Source organism: Procambarus clarkii, chromosome 40, assembly GCF_040958095.1.
Source record: "Procambarus clarkii isolate CNS0578487 chromosome 40, FALCON_Pclarkii_2.0, whole genome shotgun sequence".
Lineage (NCBI taxonomy): Eukaryota > Metazoa > Arthropoda > Malacostraca > Decapoda > Cambaridae > Procambarus > Procambarus clarkii.
In genome coordinates, this window is record NC_091189.1 from 30,611,989 (window position 1) to 30,627,270 (window position 15,282).

At 46.2% G+C, this 15,282-nt stretch overlaps 1 protein-coding gene across 3 annotated transcripts in view; it reads right to left on the bottom strand.

The window, feature by feature from the left end:
• Positions 1–9,082, bottom strand: part of LOC123757992 (distal membrane-arm assembly complex protein 2) — a 57,860-nt gene extending 48,778 nt beyond the window's left edge. For 2 of the 3 annotated variants that reach the window (XM_069338937.1, XM_045742077.2), the window contains exon 1: positions 8,926–9,082. The gene's annotated coding sequence lies outside the window, so the exon portion shown is untranslated. Of the gene's footprint in view, positions 1–2,902; positions 3,026–8,925 lie in introns of all 3 variants that reach the window. The other variant, XM_045742076.2, reaches the window with a different exon arrangement.
• Between the last annotated feature and the right edge of the window lie 6,200 nt (positions 9,083–15,282).

Here is a 15,282-nt window from a genome sequence, read left to right on the forward strand (position 1 = left end):
AACCCGAGGAGGGGTGGACACCAAATCCAATTTGTACGCGGAGGGAGCGAAAGAGAACCCCCCTCTCCTTGTAATACCAAGCCCCGCTCAGAGGGCAGAAAAACCCAGGCGGAGTCCAACGGGGCCCAAGGCCCCCAAGCCAACCCCGGGAACCTCGCCCTGAGGACCCGGGGCCAAGCCGGCCTCCAAACCTCCCACCTCCAGAGAAAAGGCGGGAGCTGCCAAAAAAGCAGGAATGAAGGGGGGCCCACTGGCCAGACCCAGAAGCTCCAGCAGAAGAACCAGGTTCGAATGCCTCCACTGCAACCCCAGAAGGAGACACCCCCGAGACCGCCACAGTCTCAACACTAATCCTACCCTGATTCCGAAACCCTCAGAGGCTTCGGAGCCCAAAACAAAGGGGGGGTGAATGAACTACAGAAGGGAAAGGACTAGGAGGGGCAGACAGAATCATAGCCAGAGTCAAAGTGACTAACACCCCCAAGTCCGGGTCCCTATAACCAAAATGGGGCAGTTTCGGGGCATCAGGGGTAGCAACCAACCTAAATTGAGCATGCAATGCCTCAGCCGCCCGCATCCACATATCAGGCACAGCAGCCTGGGTGAATTGGAGTACGTACAGTCAACACACGTCCCACGACTCCGGGTCAAAACAATCACCGACCCAACAAGCAGCATGGCGGAGGCAAAACCGGTGAGTGTCACCCTGAGACAAGGGGACAGAGCAACCTTCAAACTAGCAAGATGCGAGTGGGGACTCAGGGGTCACATCCATCGGACCACGAAGCCCCCATGGGGTTTCCCAGGGGCCCTTAGCCTTGGTATCACGCTAAGGGAAGCCCAGGCAGGGTAGTGCAAACCGGCACCCAAGTCTACCAAACAAATTTCTAAAAGCTGCACTCCTGGGACGTGTCCACTTACGGGGGCCAAACGGGGAGCACCACCAAAACAGATATAATAGAATACCCCAAGAACAGCAAAGGGGGACCATAAAGGCAGAGCTCTCCACCAGGCAGAAAACAAAAACAAAAGAATAACCCAGCAAGAGGACAACGTACCCAGGCGGAACAGAGCTGGCCGCTGTTATTGGTGAAAACAAGCTGTGCAGTACCCCATGCCCCTGCCAGTGATGAAAGCTACCCCCTACCCAGAGACAAACAAGGGGAAGAAAAAAAACCAGCTGACCCCAAGGGTTCCCAAATACCGAGCAGTAAATGGCACAGCAGAGGTAGATCCCGAGGTGACTTGTGGAAGGAGGCCCCAAGCCCCAAGGGCAGTACTTACAGGGCTCCTAGGGAAAGGAAATCTAGGCACATGCAGCCTGGGTACTGTGGAATCTCACTCCCAGCTCACGCACCACCGGAAGGGACAGCCCACACCACAAGGCACAGAACTGTAACGAAAAACTGGAGCCAGAAGCACAACCGCACCAGACTTCCATCAGCCAAGAACTGAAGGTTAGGTTGCCGGTGTGTGGGTTTAGGGCTCCCCCTTCCCCCTCCCTGGGAAGAGAGGGTTGTGCAGACAGCGGTGCGGCAACATGATGACAACATGCTCGTTTGCTAATTTTCGTTTGGAGAGTTCTGTCCACTTGTTCGGTCTTGGGTTACAATAGTTTTACTAGAATAGGGGTGTGTTTCGGGGTGCCTACCTTTCTGGGGCCAGATTCACGAAGGTACTTACAAATGTTTTTCTTCTTAGCTACAAATGTTTTTCTTCTTAGCGCCTTCGTGGCGGCTACGTCGGTATTCAGGTAGCTACACTAAGAAGAAAAACCTTCGTAAGTTTGGTCCGTCATCTAAGTGTGCTGTCGACCACTCGTAGCTTTACGTAAACTGGATATAACTCAATTTTTCTCTACTACATAACACTGGGATCGATTTTAATATAAACAAAAAATTATTAGTTGGGGAATCTCATGAAGAGGAGTCCTTCATGTTAGTTATACTGTATATGCATTCTCTGCTTGAAACTTGAAGTAAATATGTCTTTTATGATAGTAGAATTAGTTTTATAATAGCAAGATATTTGTTATTAAGTAAATAAACACTGGTGAACATGAAATATGAGAGAAGGTTATGAGCCCTGCCAGATGGGAGCATTTCCTATCACCAAATGCCCCTGTTCACCTAGTAATCGGTAAGGGTGTACCTTAGCTATACATACACAGTTTTAATTTATTTTGTTTGGTTTTATTTTGAATTAAATCTGGGTGAGACATAAAAGAAAAATATCCTGCACAAATGATGTTAGGGTAAAAACTTCAAAAACTCTTCTCATTGAATACTTAAACCTATAATTATGACTATATGGACTATTAAAAAAAGAGAGAGGGAAGTAGGGGTTCAAGACCTCTTCCTGTTACACAATTTGGGTGTGTGAAACCAGTAATTATCAAAAGAAGGCACCATGCCGGGAAGGCTATGTAGCGGTAAGGCAGTGAGGTGAGGCAGCTACTTATTTGAGGAATGCTTATTTTATTTACCTTATAAGCTGAGGCAGCCTATTTTATTTGAGGAATGTTCAGCTGATTCCTCTACATTTAGCATGGAACAAATTTGTGTCCAAGACCTCTTCCTGTTACACAATTTGGCTGTGTAACAATCAGTAAGTAATTATCAAAAGAAAGCACCAAGCTGGGAAGGCTGTGTAGCACCATTGTGTGTAGCAATAAACCTAATTATTTTTTAACAAATACTGTAATGCACCTGTGAGAAACAAATCCTGTCAGCTGTAAAAATATTGATGCAGTTATTTAAATAAAAAATATAATGAAAGAAATATTACTGGTTTATTGTTATCCTATCTTTTTGTACTGTGACACCTTGACTTACGATTGCCCCGACTTATGATAATTTCGAGTTACGATGTAAATTTAATTGAAAAATCCAACTCGACTTACGATAGTATCGTCGACTAACGATATTTGTTGGTATACGTTTGGGTCGACCGAGCGCGTGGTTCCTAGTCACGCGGACCAACCTGCCTCAGTTAATTAGAGCTGCCCGCTTAGTGACGATCACGCCTAAAAGAAATTACGTTTTTGTGGTGATTTTTTGCTTTTTGAACATAAAACTGATTATTATATATTTATTTATTTATTTATTTATTTATTTATATACAAGAAGGTACATTGGGTTTGTGAGAATACATAGCATAGTAGAGTAATTGCACTCTTGTAAAGCCACTAGTACGCGCAGCGTTTCTGGCAGGTCCTTAATCTAACAGATAATTTTAAGTAGGTAAATTCTATCAGAATTAATAAAATGATAACAAATACATTGCAAGAAAAAAAAATGAGATGAGAGAGATTAGTAAGTATATTAAAGCTCATTGGTATATTAAAGCTCTGATTGATTACACTGACAGCTTGATTGGTAATTTAAACAAGATTAATAGACACCATACAGCAGATTGACAGTACATATAAGAAGACAGCAATGATCGCAATGATAAAGATGTTCAGATTGGGTACATAAAGATTGGGAGATTGGGTAGCAATAGATACAGTGCAGTTTTAAAGCAAAAGGTAAAAAACTATGAAGATGAAATTAGGTACTTTTTAGTATTGTTTTTGAATGATGCAAAAGTTGGACAGCTTTTCAATTCAATAGGGAGTGAGTTCCATAGACTCGGTCCCTTTATTTGCATAGTGTTTTCACACAAATTAAGTTTGACTCTGGGGATATCAAAGAGATATTTATTTCTGGTGTGGTGATAATGGGTCCTATTACATCTGTCCAGGGAGAGTTTCGGAGCAGGATTTGCATTTAAGAACAGGGTTTTGTAAATGTAGTTGACACAAGAGAATTTGTGGAGTGAGATTATGTTTAGCATGTTTAGGGAGTTAAACAAGGGGGCTGAGTGTTGTCTGAAAGCAGAATTTGTTATTATTCTGATAGCAGATTTTTGCTGGGTAATGATGGACTTGAGGTGGTTTGTAGTGGTTGAACCCCATGAGGGTTATATCATGCCATAGGTCCCAAGAAAGTCAGTGGTAAGGTTCAACCTAAGAAAATAGTTGTGAGTTGAGGCAGTAGAGGATGTCCCTTCCTCATTAAGAAAATGTGTGAAGTGCTGTATGGGTAACTGCAAAGTTTTGTTGAAAAAACTCACCCAAATAAAGCTGTAGCAGGCCGTTGCATTGACCTTTTAAATGACAATGTGATGTCTTACTACAGACAAGTGTAAAACATAGGGAAAAACAAGTGTTTTTAGACAGATTCTTAGTAAGACAAACAAGCAGTGAGCCACAAGCAGGTCCTAGTGGTATGCAGGCAAATCATGCCAGAGAGTGTATCCCAGAAAAGTTATCACTGCCTGATGTTATAATGGGATGGGACTCCCCTTCCAAACAGTAACACCTCTCTTCCTCCCCCCTCATCACCATCTTCCATACACCATCAAGAGTCCTCCAACAAGATAAATATATGTACTGTATTGTAGTTAGAGAACAAAACTGTATTCAGTATAAAATGTATTTGTAAGTTAATATTTTGGAGGGTGGGGAACGGATTAATTCAATTTCCTTTATTTCTTATGGGAAAAATCGCTTCGACTTACAATATTTCAACTTACGATCCGTCTCTAGGAACGGATTACCATCTTAAGTCGAGGCCCCACTGTATACAGTACAGTATATCCAAAGAAGTGAAAAATTGAGACATAATGCACACTTTAACGAATGATTCAAAAGAAATATGACTACTGCATTACATATCAACATGAGATTTTAATGATCCATGGTTAACATGATTTAATAAGGATAATATTGGTAATAACACAAACTATAATTTAAACTTTTATTACTGATATTTTTGTATTAAGAATCTTAGCTATACATAGCAATGTGCTGCTACCCTATTCTATATGGAAGATTACACAGTGTAGATAAAAAACTAGCTATAAGTTCATCTAATACTCCCATCTCACAGGATGGTTAGTCATACATGGAATCAGGGGAGAAAATACATGCCTCAATGCAAAAAACAAATAAACCCTGACTAAACAATAACTTCATGATTTTCACAAGAGGTAAGCACTGAATCATGGAAACATTATATTACAACAACTCTTAATAGTTTCTACAAGACTCCTCTCAAACAATGTATTTTTTTAACATGATTAGGTATACACAGCAATGTGCTGCTTCCCTATTCTGTATGAAGGGCCATATAATCCATGCTCGGAAACTCTCCCTGGACAGATGTAATAGGACCCGTTATCACCACACTAGAAATAAATATCTCTTTAATATCCCCAGAATCAAACTTAATCTGTGTAAACACTCTATGCAAATAAAGGGACCTAGTCTATGTTACTCACTCCCTAATGAATTGAAAAGCTGTCAAACTTTTGCCTCATTCAAAAACAAAAACAAAAAGTACAGTACCTAATTTCATCTTCATAGTTTCCTACACTTTGCTTTAAATTTGGTCTGTATCTAGTGTTACCCAATCTCCTAATCTTTATGTACTTAATCCAAACAACTTTACCATTGTGATCACTGCTGTCTTCTTTTCAGTGCTAGCAATATGCTGTATTGTGCCTTGTAATTTTTGTTAAACTATCAAAAACTCTCGGACAAGGAAGCGGTCCAAGAGTCCCACACAAGGCCCAGCCAGGTCCGAACCTGGGAGGGAACCAGATGGGACTTCCTCCAGTTCACCAAGAGCCCAAACCTGGTGAGCTGAGAAAGAACCAGATCCCTGGCTAGCAGACAAGCGGACTGATCGGGAGCCCAAACCAGCCAGTCGTTGAGGTAGGCCAACATCCGAACACCTAACAGACGCAGACGGGTCACCACGACCCGCGTGAGGCGCATGAAAACGCGAGGTGCCAGGTTCAAACCGAATGGAAGACAACGAAAGCGGTAAGCACGAGGCCCCACAACAAAACCGAGCCAGTCCCTGAACCCCGGATGAATCGGGACGTGCCAATAAGCGTTCCGGAGATCCAGGGACACCATCCAAGCGCCCGGCTCCAATAGAGTCGAACCTGGGACTGTGTGGTCATCCGAAAGGAGGAGCAATGAACCCAGGGGTTCAGATGGGACAAGTCCAGAATGAACCGCAGGTCCGCGCACGGGACTGGAAACAGACGGGAAACCCATCTGAGGGGCGTCGTCGTTTCGACCATGCCCAAAACTACCAAACAAACTGTCTAAAGCTGAACCCCAGGGAGAGGAACTTGTGGAAGGTAACCCCAAGCGAACCCACTCCAAAATGACCTGACAGAGCGCAGGGGAAGAAGCCTGCCCTGCCAGCCCTGAGCCGCTCGCAGGGGAAGGAGCCACCCAACGCCACCGGCGGCCGTGCGAAACGACCCGAAACGCCCACAAATCGTGGGACCAGGCGTGAGCGAACAGCACAAGCCTCCCCTCCCTCGCCCCGTCAATAGGGCGAACCGCGAAAGGGCTAGCGCCCCTTACGAGACCCAGAACCTCGCACAGAGCGAACACCGCGCCGACCAGACGAAGGAGGGTCCGAAGGAGGCGCCGAATCAGAACCTTACACCAGTGGCCTACCACGACGAGAGGAACCCCGAGTCTTGGCACGACCCTTCCGGGAAGGCCCACCATGGGACCCCCAGAGAACTAGCAAGTCCGACATAGGACGGCATGAAGCCGAAGCAGCCTGAATAAACTGTGCTACGGCTGAAGCCTCAAACAAGAGAGGAAAAAAAGGGGAAGAAAGCCTAAGAACCAAGGCCCAAGCGGATTCCACAGAGGAGGCAAGCACCACCTGCCAACACGCAAGCCGGGAGGCATAAAACAGAGCCACCGCATCTCACAAGATCAGCGCGAAAAGCTTCAGCATGGCAGCCGACGAGCGAGCCGCCGAGGCCAAGGCGCCAGACCCCGGAACAGCCCCAAGCGCCTCCACATCCTCTGTGAGCCAGTCAGAAGACAGCTTCAGGAGGGAAAAGAAGTGCAAGGCCGCAACCAAAAGGCCCCGAGCACGCAAGTCCTCCGCCACCTGCGCCGCCGAAAGGAGGGGAACCTGCACATGGAGCTGAACGACATCAACATCCCGGGGAAGGGCAGGAGCAAACAAGCACTCATTGAGGTGCTCAAGGTGGCCCCCAGGAAAACCTGAAGCACCGTCGAAGCCTCCCGCCACTCAAGCGTGTGGGAGAAGGAGTGATAAGCCTCCGAGGCAAAGACAGGACAGTCCGCCAGCCAGGACGATTCCGGAACCTCGTAACGGAGCCAGAAAGGAAAAGAAGTCCCAAACCTGAAAGTTGAGGGATCCATTGCCGAGGCATAATCTGGGTCACGCAGGAGGTTCGCCACAAGGGCCACCCGCACCGCAGCAGATTGGATGCGATAAGCCAAAAACCTCCGGAAAGACAGAACCGAAGCACCCGGGGGAACACGGAACCGAACCAGGGGAGGGGCAGACACCAAATCCAATTCGTACACAGAGGGGGGAAAAGAAAACCCCACTCCTTGCAACAGTAAACCCCGCTCAGAGGGTACAAAAACCCAGGCAGTGTCCAGCGGGGCCCAAGGCCCCCAAGTCAGTCCCTACCCAGCCCCAGAGTCCTCTCCAGCAGGACCCGGGGCCGAGTCCTTCCCCCAAGCACCGACCCCACTAGACAAGGCCGGCGCAGCCATAGAAGCCGGATAGAAAGAGGCCCACTGGTCAGACCCAGAGGCTTCGGCCGGGGCATGAGTCTCGAATGCCTCCGTCGCCACACCGGAAGGGGCATCCCCCAAGGCTGCCCAAGTCTCAAGACCAACTAACCCCTGCCCCGACTCCGAAACCCTCAGATGTTTCAGGGCCAGAAGCAGGGGGACCAGAACGCACAACGGGAGGGGAAGGACCAGGAGGTGCGGACTGAACCAGGGTCGAAGCGACCCCCACCCCCATGTCCGGGTCCCTATAAGCAAAACGAGGTAGCCGCGGGGCATCCGGATGAACAACCAACCTAGCGCGTTGCAACAACCGAAACCTAGAATGCTACTCTTGTGCAGCCTGTACCTGAAGATCATCATCTATAGACTGGGTAAATTGAGTCACCAGCAAGCAACAGTACTCACAGGACTCAGGGTCAAAAGTGTCACCGACCCAACAGGCTGCATGACGGAGGCAAAAACCGTGAGGGTCGCCCTGAGACAAGGGGACCGAACAACCCTCAAACTCGCACAAAGTGAGGGGGGACCCTGGGGTAACATCCATCGGACCCATGTGTCCCCTAGGGGATTCCCAGGGTTCTGAGCATTTACTTGAAGAGGACTCGCGCTCAGGTAAACACAGGCAGGGTACTGCTAACCGGCGCCCAAAACTACCAAACAAACTGTCTAAAGCTGAACCCCAGGGAGAGGAACTTGTGGAAGGTAACCCCAAGCTTTAAGGGCAGTACTTACTGGGCACCTAGGGAAGGGAACCCCAAGCTTTAAGGGCAGTACTTACTGGGCACCTAGGGAAGGGAACCCTAGGCACATGCAGCCCGAGTACTGAGAAATAACTCCTGGCTCTCGCACCCCTGGAGAACAGCAGCTACACGCAAGGCACAGCGCCGCAAAAAAGACCGGAGCCAGAGCACACAACCGAGCCGATAGCATCAGCCTCAAGAACTGGGGTGTGGATCGCAGGCGCGGTAGGTCTGGGGCTCCCCCTTCCACCTCCCGGGGAGGGGGGGGCTGTCGACACCGAGTACGGGCAGCGCTATGGCACGGTCAATTTCTTGTCTGAGGGAGGGTTCTTGGGCATAATGGAAAGGTGTTGAGGGTCAATTTAAGATAGTCAGCAAGAACATTTGCACGCTCCTGAGGTGTTTGGCAGAGTGAGCCGTTGATCATCAGAGGAAACGAAGGGAATGTTGGTTGACCTTTAATGCTATTAATAAGACCTTAATACATCTTGCTCCTTAGAACAATTACCGGAATATAACTATGTTCACACTACAACTTATACTCACTTTCACTGGATAAATTGGTATTTATTGTTATTGATTGTGGGGCGACGACCTAGGAGGTCTCAGCTGTAGGTTTGTAAACATCAGCAGCTGGCAGCGTTCGCGCGAGCATCCGGATGGCGAGTGACGTCACTAGACTAGCGGCGGCTTACTCAACTCTTATGGCTTCGATCTCCTGTTTTAATTCGCACTGGCTGAGACAGGAAGTCTGTGTGGCTCCTCTTGGGTTGAAGGTCATCGATGAGGTTCTTGATAAGCCTAAAGAGGATGGATGAGAGGCATGAAGACACTAATGATCATAACACACTTTACCTCATCATCGGATGCAAGAAATAAATCAACGTGGTTGGTTGATAGTAAATTTGACCAACTCAACATGTCAGAAATGTTGACGGAGCCACATGTAAGATAGATTAAAAAGATAGAGGCTAACGGTATTGGGGGTGCTATATTAAGCTGGATTAGGGCATGGCTATGCCAAAGGATCGGACAGCAGGAACAAGGAAGAAAGCGTGGTAAGACAACGATAGCCTCTGTGACCAACATTTCGGAGAAAGGCAGTAGGAAACGAAGCCGAAAAAGTGTACCTCGTGGTGATGAGGTGCGGGGCAGCGTTGTGGAGTCTGTGGTCGGTACAAAGATCTTTGAATACCTCAAAAAGTTGGACAAGAAGATTTAATTGAATCTCTAGAAAAAATAGCCATGGCAAGCAAATGAGGTGTAGTGGAAAGTGAAGTGAGGAATGAAACGGAAGAGGAAGAAAGTAAGGAAAAGAATAAAGTTTCACGGATGTAAGATGGAGGGAGTTATCAGGGGAAAGCGCTAAGCCATGACGACTATATAGCCCTTGGAAGGGGTCAGGATAAGGATTTGGGATGGGACGGGCGGAAAGGAATGGTGCTCAACCACTTGGATGGTCAGGGATTGAATGCCGACCTTCATGAAGCAAGACCGTCGCTCTACCGTCCAGTCCAAGTGGTTTGGACAAGGATGGAAGAGTCTCAGGAAAATTAACTATCCACTACTTTTGTATACCTTTTTTCCTGAGCCTCTCCGTCAAAATGTTCCACCACACTGGATTGAACACTGCCTTCATTAGTGGATAGTTCATTTTTCATGGATACAAGAGTCTCAGGAAAATAAATAATAATATTTTATTTATAACAAGGTTCAATGGGTTGGTAAGATTACATTAAAGCAATAATTTTGCACTCTTGCAAAGCCACTAACACGCATAGCGTTTTGGGCAGGTCCTTAATCTAACATATTAGGTAAGATGACAAGGTACATTGTACATGGTAAGATGAAAAGATACATTGTAGCAAGGTTGATACATTGTATCAACAATATAAATTGACAGGTGATGACACTGGTACTTAATTAGTCTTAAATACTAATATTGGGGAAGTGGGTAGTACAAGATACAGTGTGAGTGTGAAGCACAAGGTAGGAAACTATATGAGGATGAAATTAGGTATTTTCTTATTTTACTTTTGAACAAGGCATGGGTTGGACAATTTTGTAATTCATTAAGGAGTGAGTTTCAAAGAATGGGCCCTTTTATTTGCATAGAGTGTTATCTTGAGGTTATCTTGAGTTGATTTCGGGGCCTTTTTTTTTTAGTGGCCCCGCGGCCCGGTCCTTGACCAGGCCTGCACCCCCAGGAAGCAGCCCGTGACAGCTGACTAACTCCCAGGTACCTATTTACTGCTAGGTAACAGGGGCATAGGGTGAAAGAAACTCTGCCCATTGTTTCTCGCCGGCGCCTGGGATCGAACCCAGGACCACAGGATCACAAGTCCAGTGTGCTGTCCGCTCGGCCGACCGGCTCCCGCTTTGTACAGATTTCAAATCAAATCTGTAACGTACGATTATGTTACGTTGTTGGGTTGATCAGATACATAGTGTTTAGTGAGTTTCATATTTATTTAGTAGTCCTGGATACAGCAGTGTCGTAGACGTTGAGACGAAGCCTGGAGCAGAGGAGAGAGCTGAGTGAGGCCGGAGTCGTGGAGCTCTATGTGGGAGAGCGTTGTAGCTGGATGAGGTCGTAGTCTGCTGCTTGCTCTGTGTTGAAGCTGTAGCGTCATACGTCCAACATCAACATGTTTAAATTCATAAATTTCTCAGCTGTCAACTGACAGCAATCCTCTAACATCAGGAAACATACATCCTATCCTTACTGACCTAGCTAAATAACATGGCCCTACTCTATCATCAAAGACTAGCTATTAAACTCTCTTGGCTCTTCACTAGCCAAGTCCATGTGTCCTCTAGAGCCGGCCACACCGTGCTCAAACAAACATTAAAGTTATAACTTCAGACTGAACTTTCAGTCATCCGGGAGCGTACTACGGAACTATCAAGCTCACATCCGTGTACTACCCACTCCCCATCAATGTCAACCTTGACATGTTAAGGAACACACCTAATGTTTATTACATGTATCTAAAAATAAAAAAAAATTCCTATACTATATCACAGGTTTCAGCTGACTGTACAGCCAAGTGTTCTCACTCACTAGAAGTGTCAATGTTTATATTGGTCCGCCTCTCCTGTGTTCAAACATTCTGCAAAAAATAGCACAACATAATTTTCCATAACCGTTTGTTCTGGGCTGAGACAATTACACAGGGGCTTCGATTTTGATTACTGACCAATTTATAGAGTTAAATTTTCATATATTATACCAGAATTATTATTTTAAATCTGTTTTTCAACATTTAAAAAAATATTGTAATTCTAACTCTGTTTTTCAACATTTAAACAAAAGTGTCCAGATGTTCTTTACACAGATGTTCAGAGCCACTTTGTTGTTTGTATCCATTGTTCATATTGAGTAATCGAAAAAAAAAATCGATGCTGCTGGATGCTGAATGTAGTCGCTGACGATGACGGTGTCGATCTTGCTTCTTCTCATGTGTAGACATCAATACCTGGTCCTCTTGTACTCCCATCCAGTACTCCTGAATGACGACAGAGTGTAGTAGAGCGGAGTGCCAAGTGACAGCTGTAGAATACTGTTACTTCGGCCATTAATCTTGCTCTCGACAGTCCACACGCCTTCATATCAATCACAGTTCACACGGCAGTCTTGATGTTAAACTTGACGTCGCAGATGACCACAGCAGAGCCGGACTGGATGTACCAACGGTGTCTCTTAGCAGGAGTGATGTTAGAAGGTCGTAGAGGCGGGTTGCTTGTTTGCAGAACAGGTGAATCTCGTCTTCCATCATTGCTCACGTCATCTCAGGCGTTTCTTGATGTCACCAGGTTACTAGGCCGTAAACACCAACTGTGTATACCCTCGTACCGCCGACTTTAGGCCCAAAGGAGACAATTTTGCGACCTTCTATTGGCGAGTCCCGGTACTCTGTAGGGAAACCGTGCCTTCCACCTGTGACCGCCTTACTTCCGCTTTCTTGTTACTTCAGATGACGTAATCATTAATCTTCCGGCGAAATTCTTGAGTACTGCTACGTGCTTCCATTTCTTGACCTCTCCTCCAACACTGCTGGAATGGCTGCAGTCTTGATGACGCAGCAGGTGGGTAGTGGTGATCTCGAGACAGCTACCCCGGCGTTGTATGGCACCTCCGGTGACTGCTATAATGTGGACAGCTCGCTGGCCCTGACAACCTCGTTAGTGACGTGAGGCGTCGGCCGGGTGACTCTTGGACAGTCACTCATCCCCAAAGTAACTGATGTATGGGTTACTGGGTCTGGTGGGGGGAAGGGCTTTGTGTAACGTGCCTCCCCCCTCGGTCTTTACAGACAAGGGTTCACGTGTGGCTGGAACAACTGGGTCGGTGTACCAATCAGACCTGGGAACAGACAGACACAACACAGCGGAAGCATAGATATACTCTGGGTTTGGTGGAGGTGGAACCCCAGAGCACGGTAAAAGCTGCTACCTGAGTTAAGTATAGAGATAGTACACCTCATTGCCTTTACAGGAAAATCTAATGAATACTAAATTATACTAACTAGGGAAGTTACTTTACTGTATAGCGCGAGATCTCGTCACCATAGGGTGGCGAGACTGCACCTGACTACTGATGAGCGATGACAGAGGGTCATCCTCATCTTCTGACTCGTCGGTGAAGCCATGAGTCAGCACTGCTGAGTCAGGAACTAGACCCGCTGAAGGCAGTTCTAATTCCTCTCTAGCATGATATTGTTTCAATTTATTCACATGAATTGTCCTTTCCACCTGGTCCTCGAACACTCCTTTTATAACAAGATTAACCGGCCCCGCCCTTTTAATTACTCTATATGGTCCTCGCCACCTCGGAGCTAGTTTCCTGCTCTGATTGGCGGGCGCAGCCTCATTCACTCTCAATACGAGGCTTCCTTCCTTCAACTCAAGAGGGCGCACTTTCTTGTCATAAAAATGAGCATACCGAGTCCGTGCCTTCTTGGACGCTTCGGCTGCAATATTCCATGCATTTCTCATTTTTCCAAGGACCTCTGAAGGATAGTCCTCCCCGTATGCAACATTATGTCTGTTAAGCAGACCTGAGGGGAAATTGCATGAATTACCAGTAAATAAATGAAGTGGTTGGGTGTTAATTGATTGGTGGATGGCAGTATTCAAGGCGAACTGAACATAGGGTAGGTGTTCATCCCAGGTGTTTGCATCATGTTCAGCAAGGATTGCAAGCATATCCTTGACTGAACGATTAGTCCGTTCCGTCATTCCGTTTGCTTGTGGGTGGTAGGCTGTTGTAAAAGCCGAAGTTGTCTCTAAAATCTTACAAACTTCTCTAAATATATTCCCATTGAATTCTTGACCCCGGTCAGAGACTAAAACTTTAGGAGGTCCGAATACAGTAACGAACCTACGCAAGAACGCATCTGCAACCGTACGAGAATCCTTCTGAGGTAATGCAACTAGTGTAGTGTATCTAGACAGATGGTCAACTAGCACCAACACGTATCTGTTACCCGCATGACTGTGGTGTAAATCAATCAGATCGGCCCCCACACGATCTAACGGTTCACGAATTTCAGGAAATTCCTGAAGTGGGGCTTGTACCTTAAGGGTACCTTTCCTCCTCTGGCAACGAGGGCACGACTTCACGAAATTGATTACCTCAGAAAATAATCCTGGAAAATAAAATAGAGACTTTGCTTTTAAGTGCGTTTTAAAGATCCCCGGATGCCCTGCAATTTTTGAAGCATGCGCAAGCTTTAACGCTGATGACCGCAACGCGTCCGGAATAACTAGCTGAAATACTGCCCTATCATTCTGGCTATTAACATAATACAGGACGCCCTGTTTCATCTCAAAATCATGAATAGGTAAATTCTTTTTCTTTTTCGGGTATTTTCCTCCCTCTAAATACTCAATAATCTCTTTCCATCTCGGCTCGTTCATCTGGTATTCTCTCATTTTATCTGATGGAATGGTTTCAATATTTTCATTAATCTGAACTGCCGCTATATTTCTACTTAGCGTGTCTGGCACAACATGTGCTGGACCAGGCTTGTACAAAATCTGGAACGAGTGGGCCGAAAGTTCGTGAGACCAGCGTGACATTCGTGGGCATTTCGTTCGCTTTTTAAATATGTGTGTTAATGCTCGATGGTCTGTGTAGATTACAAAATGCCGCCGCTGTCCCACCGCTGCCACCATTGTAACACGGGTTAGGGTTTCTCTCACTACTTATCTTCCTTCTTTAACCTCCCTACCCGTATTCTTACTTTTTATTCTCTACCAAGGGACTCCAAAACGTTTACCAAAGCCAACTCCACGCCACGTGGTCCTAAGACGATTGACCGACTTAGGATTCTACACCCAGTATGACGTGACCTAGGCTCTGAGCAAAACCCTAGAGTCGCCTCTACGCTGCCACCACCAGACCAGTAACACAGAGCAATGATCGAGGTCTGGATCGATCACGCTAATTAATCAACCTTGGGGCTTGATCCCCACTCGATGACCGTGGAAACTTAAGAGTGTGAAATAAATTACACGGTAATGATAATTCCGATTCGATGTTAGAATCGGCGCCCAATACAACTCTGCCTCGTGTGGACCACGTGACCAGGACAAGTATACACATAACCAAATGGAAACAATAAAAATGCAAATTATTACTTATTTTATTAAAAGAAAACTAAAACAAAATCTAAATATGTTCACTCCCTGTCACTTTAACACTCCCTACTTGACCTGAATGGCAAATGAGACTATTTCTATACATAACCATAGCAACTATACCTCTATGTTTTACCAGCTAAAGATGTTGGGCTGGTCTCGGGGAGAGGTAAGATGTTTGACCTCTCCCAGCTGCTTCCGTGACCACACTGATCTGTCCTCGTCTGATCTCGCCCAGAACATTGTATTGTTCCTCAT